Below are 5594 nucleotides of genomic sequence, written 5' to 3'. Positions count from 1 at the left end.
GTTGTTGTTTTTTTTTAATAATAATTTAAATGCGATGGTCATTAATAAAAGAAGATTCCCTATGCCACTGAGAAGAGTGCGACGTGATGGTATAAATCTGGCAACACTGCCTTACAAATTAACTCTCCCTCTCTCTTACCCCACAAGTTTCGACTGGCTGCATTGCTCAGTGTCGGCCTAGCAGCCTTCGAAAATGGAGGTATCGGTCGGTGTTACCGCCTATGTAAAATTCGTGCTGTGATACGTTTTTTAAATGAAAATGGATTTCATCTGTTGACATGCATCGACATGATTCCATTTCAGATCAGTCAATTTTGGATCAAAAAAACTTTTGGATCTCCGATTTGTCTGAAAATTGGTATATAGCATCTGCGGGATTTAGAAATAAAACATTTAAGGTTGAATTGTCTTCTTCTTCTTTTTTTTCTCAAAATGCTGTTTTAAGCGATTTTATAGTTAGCCCTGTCGCCAGGGGGGGGTACAACGACCTTCTTAATTCAGATGGACTTACCCAAGTTTTTTTATGTATTTTGACCAGTAGGACACGAATTTTTTGGGTAACACTTGATCCGGATGTCGATAAGATTGTTATAAACAAAGAACTTGAGGAATTACATAACAGCGATTTTTCGCAAAAAAAAAAAATTTTAGTATTTTTTGGGTGATTCTCAGCAAAAATTGTCTTGCAAGTTTTTTCGTAGGATGTATAGTTTTCGAGATAAACGCGGTTGAACTTTCAAAAAACCGAAAAAGTGCAATTATTGAACCCGAATAACTTTTGATTAAAAAAATAAAATAGCAATTCTGCTTACTGCATTTGAAAGTTCAAGTCAAATTCTATCGGTTTTGATTATTTTCATTGCTAAAAATTAAGTTTTTATTTGTTAAACAAAGCCATAAACACATAGTGTTTCCCGTGCCCAATGCATGCGTTTTAATGTACGTAATCTACGTAGAAATTATCTGTATGCGCGCCTACTCGTTGGATTTCAAATGAGAAATGCATTGAAAACATCATTCAATCACCATGTGTTTATAGCTTTGTTTAACAAGAAAAAAATAATTTTTAGCAACGAAAGTAATCAAAGACGATAGAATTTGACTAGAACTTTCAAATGCGGTAAGCAGAATTGCTATTTTATTTTTCAATCAAAAGTTATTCGGGTTAAAAAATTGCAATTTTTCGATTTTTTGAAAGTTCAACCGCGTTTATGTCGAAAACTATGCATCCTACGAAAAAACTTATAAAACATTTTTTGCTTAGAATGACCCAAAAAATACAAAAAAATGTTTTGTTTTGCGAAAAATCGCTGTTATGTGATTCCTCAAGTTCTTTGTTTATAACAATCTTATCGACATCCGGATCAACTGTTACCCAAAAAAATTCATGTTCTACGAGTCAAAATACATAAAAAAAACTTGGGTAAGTCCATCTGAATTAAGGAGGCCGTTGTACCCCCACTGGCGACAGGACTAAGTGATTTGTTATTTATTTAAACAAATTTGTATTTTCTATCGTAAAGTATCAATGGGAAACACAATATTTTAATAGAAGGGAGTCCAAAATGTCATTATATGACATTATAACAAGTTATTTTGATTTAAAACAAGTTTTTGATCAAAATTTATAGTGTAAAAAACGTTAAAATGCCGTTTTTACATTTTCTCCATTCCCAAAATACATCATAACCGATTTGGCTAAAAATTTGCTCACAGATAGCCATAACATAATATGACTTTGGGTGATTAGAAGGATTTGAATTATATTACAATACCAAAAAAGTTACATGCAATTATATCAGAGTCAAAAATATAGGCGTCTACTGTAAGTACAATTAACTCGGAAAATATCGACCTCGCGACAAGAATTGTTAAAAATAAATTGTAATAGTTGTAAATACAATTTATTTGGAACAATTTCAGTTTCTACCATTTTTGTCGAATTGTTAAAAATGGCGGAGATATTGAGCAAAAACGGTTCTCCTTTGAAATCAAGATGGCGGCTAACGTAACGGAAAAATTCATCCGCGATTTTAAATTTAGGCTACTATTGATCCCACTAAAAATAAGAAAAATAAAATTTTGGGTAGCTCGGCATGCAAAGTCAAATGCTATCCCCACTGGACTAATATATTTTTGAGTCTGATATTATTACATGTAACTTTTTTGGTGTTGTAATATAATTAAAATCCTTTAAACTACTTAAAGTCATATATTTTGGCTATATGTGGACAAATTTTCATCCAAATCGATTATGACGGATTTTGGGAATGGAGGAAAATGTAAAAGAAACGGTATAATAACATTTTCTACACTATAAAATTTGATCAAAACTTGTTTTGAATCAAAATAACTTGTTATAATGCCATATAAAGATATTATTGAGTCCCTTCTATTAAAATATTATTTTTTCCATTGATACTTTAAGATAGAAAATCCAAATTTGTTTAACCCGGCACCTGCCACGTGGGGTGCTACCAGCACCCCATAACACATTTTCATCAAATATTTGGTATTTCAAATTTGTTAACCGTGCTGTGCGTCATAGTAGCTTTCTATAATATTATATAGCATAGATATGTTTGCTTTTGAAGTGGATATTTAGTGTCATTCTGGACTTGTAGCTCTAAAGTCGAATCGGGGTGTCATTATCTGCCAGTTTAAGTTTTAATTTTTTTTGTGTGTTTTGATAAACAGGTCATATTTACATTTTTTTATTGTAATAAATGATTTAAATTATTAATACAGTCTCTATGCTCAATAAATTTAAATTTTTTTTGATATTTTACTTCACTTCATTTATTATGGGTTGGTACTCGCTAATTTGCTTTTAACACCTTTTTAATTTTATTTTTTAACTTTTATAATATATTAGTAGCTAATAAGTTAATAAAACATGTTTTTTATATACTTGTGTAACTCAACACATTATTTTGTTTATAAACAAGTAGATCACCGAAAATTTTTAAGGGGTGCTGTGAGCACCCCACGTGACAGTTGACGCCTTGCAAAGCCACGTGGCAGGTGCCGGGTTAAATAAACCCCAAATCACTGTAAAATCGCATAAAATAACATATTGAGAAAAAAGAAGATTTTTTGACCTTAAATATCTTATTTTTACGTGCCGCAGAAGCTATACACCAAGTTTCAGAAAAATCGGAGATCCAAAAGTTTTTGCCAGAGTGATTTGACATGGAATGTACCTAATCGAAGTTTATGGGTAAAAGTACATATCTGTTCAACATGTTCACAAATGGTGTAGAGAATTTAGTGAAGATCGGTGCGGAAGGCCTTCAGACTGATCATAAATTTCCGTTCGGCATTCACTGAATTATCTTCACCATTTGTGAACATGTTGAATGTATATGCTCTTTTAACCATAAACTTCGATTAACTAACGATGAATACCAATCGGTGAAGTCTATTTTACATTTAAACCACGTATCACAGCATTCATTTTATATTGGCGGTAACAGCTACCGGGACCTTCATCTTCGAAGACTGCTTCACCGACACTGAGCAGTGCAGCAAGGCTAAAGTGGTAGCGTATGAGAGAAAGAGAGTTTGTGTCTAAGGTATTGTTGCCAGATTTCTCCCAGCGTGTCGCACTCTTTCTCAGTGGCATAGGAAACCTTTTTTATGATTTACCTTGGCAGTACCAGCAACCGGGACCTTCACCTTCAAAGGCTGCTAGACCGACACTAAGCAATGCAGCGAGGCGAAAGTGGTAGGGTAAGAGAGCGAGAGAGTCGTTGTGTAAAGCAGTGTTGCCAGAATTCTCTCAGAGCATCGCACTCTTTCTCAGCGGCCTAGGGAATCTTTTTAACGAATGACTCTCATATATAGTGAATCTAAAGGCAGTTATTCTGTAAACTGAAAAACATGGAAAGAAGCCAATGAAGAAGAAGAAGGATAGAAAGAATTTTAATAAGATTAATTTAATAAAAAGATAGAAGTGAAGGAGTTCAGAGAAAGGAACTAGTGAACTCTTGGTAAAGCAAGGCTCCAGAAGAATCTTTGAAGTGCCTGTGCCATTATGCGATAGCACGAAAGATGCCATTAAAAACTAAATTTAAAGGCTGCTGGGGAAAAGCCGTAACTATAAAAAAGCTCTATAGAGGCACATCTGTATAAGTAAACAATATCAGCGTGAGTCTTTCGAATAGGACAGAGTGTTTCATTACTAATTGGAAATATTTTAACTGTATATTCCTGGGCTCAAACTTTAGGGTTTCCCAAATCACCTAGTCCGTAAATGCAAGAACCCCACAGATTCCGGACTTTTTATCGGACGATAGTTTGGTCGGCTTTTTAATCAGTGCAGAGAGGTATGCATATGAGAACATTACACCAATTCAGTATCGGCCGATAAAAAATTTTGATGGGTTTCCCGATTGCCTCCAAACTAATCTGTTCGCACACACGACGATTATTTTATCGGCCGATAGTTCAAATCACTCCTAGTTTTGATGTCCGATACTCGTGCCGAACGAATATTTTTTGGATATTTTTGCGACAAAATGGCATCGCCTAATTCACAATCGTTAACTGTAGAACCCTGGGTGGTCTAATTAGCATGACTAGTTCATTCAGAAGCACTACAACCATTAGTAAATAGCATCAAGTCAGTATAAAATATGGACTACAAATGAACGCTAAGAAAACCAAGTTTGATTATTTATAAGCTACACATAGTAGGAAGGCTAGATATCGGGGGAAAACAAATAAAACGAGTGAATAAGTACAAATATCTGGGAACATGGGTAGCAGAAAACAACGACTAAGGTAGAGAAATCAGGACACTCATCGAAATTGCGAGAAAAGCATTTATAAAAATTTAAAAAATGTTTGTTAATTGAGACCTTACTCTGGTCTCTAATTAAGGCTCATAATGCACGGAAAAATTAAGGGAAAAGATCCATAAGTAGAAGAAGAATTTCCTGGCTGAGAAACTTTAGAGAGTGGTATAGTTGTAGCTCAGTAGATCTTTTCAGAGCAAACGCCAATAAAGTAAGGATAGCTGTGATAATAGCCAACCTCTGATAGGAGATAGGACTACAAGAAGAAGAAGTTCATTGAAGCTGGCTATGATCATCCGATAAAAGGCGAAAAACTTTTTTGAGTAATTAGGTAATTTAGAATATAGTGTATAGAATTTTCCACTAAATTATCTATCACTCAGAATTCATCATCATCAACAGCTGTTACATCCATCGTCGGAAGTAAGCCTCCCTTAGGTGTATCCATTCATTTCTGTTTGTTGTTTTTTGCATCCATTTGTGGCCAGCCATTCACTTGATGTCATCAGGCCATCTTGATTGAGGTTTGCCTCTACCTCTCTTGCTTGTCCTTGGTCGCCATTCAAGAACTCGCTTCATACAACGGTTGTTCATAGAGGAATAACACTTGGAAGCACAGTAGGAAAACTTTATACTAGTATACTACAAAACAGGCTAAGAGAAAAACTGGAAAACACCTTTGAGGAGAGCCAGAGTGGTTTCAGAAGAGAAAGAGGGACGAACGATCAGATTTTCATAATAAGACAAATAATAGAAAAAGCTCTTAAAACAGAAAAATAAATACATGTATGTTTC

Source organism: Diabrotica virgifera, chromosome 9, assembly GCF_917563875.1.
Source record: "Diabrotica virgifera virgifera chromosome 9, PGI_DIABVI_V3a".
Taxonomy (NCBI): Eukaryota; Metazoa; Arthropoda; class Insecta; order Coleoptera; family Chrysomelidae; genus Diabrotica; species Diabrotica virgifera.
The sequence above is the reverse complement of the archived record's forward strand: the minus strand, read 5'-3'. Positions refer to the sequence as shown.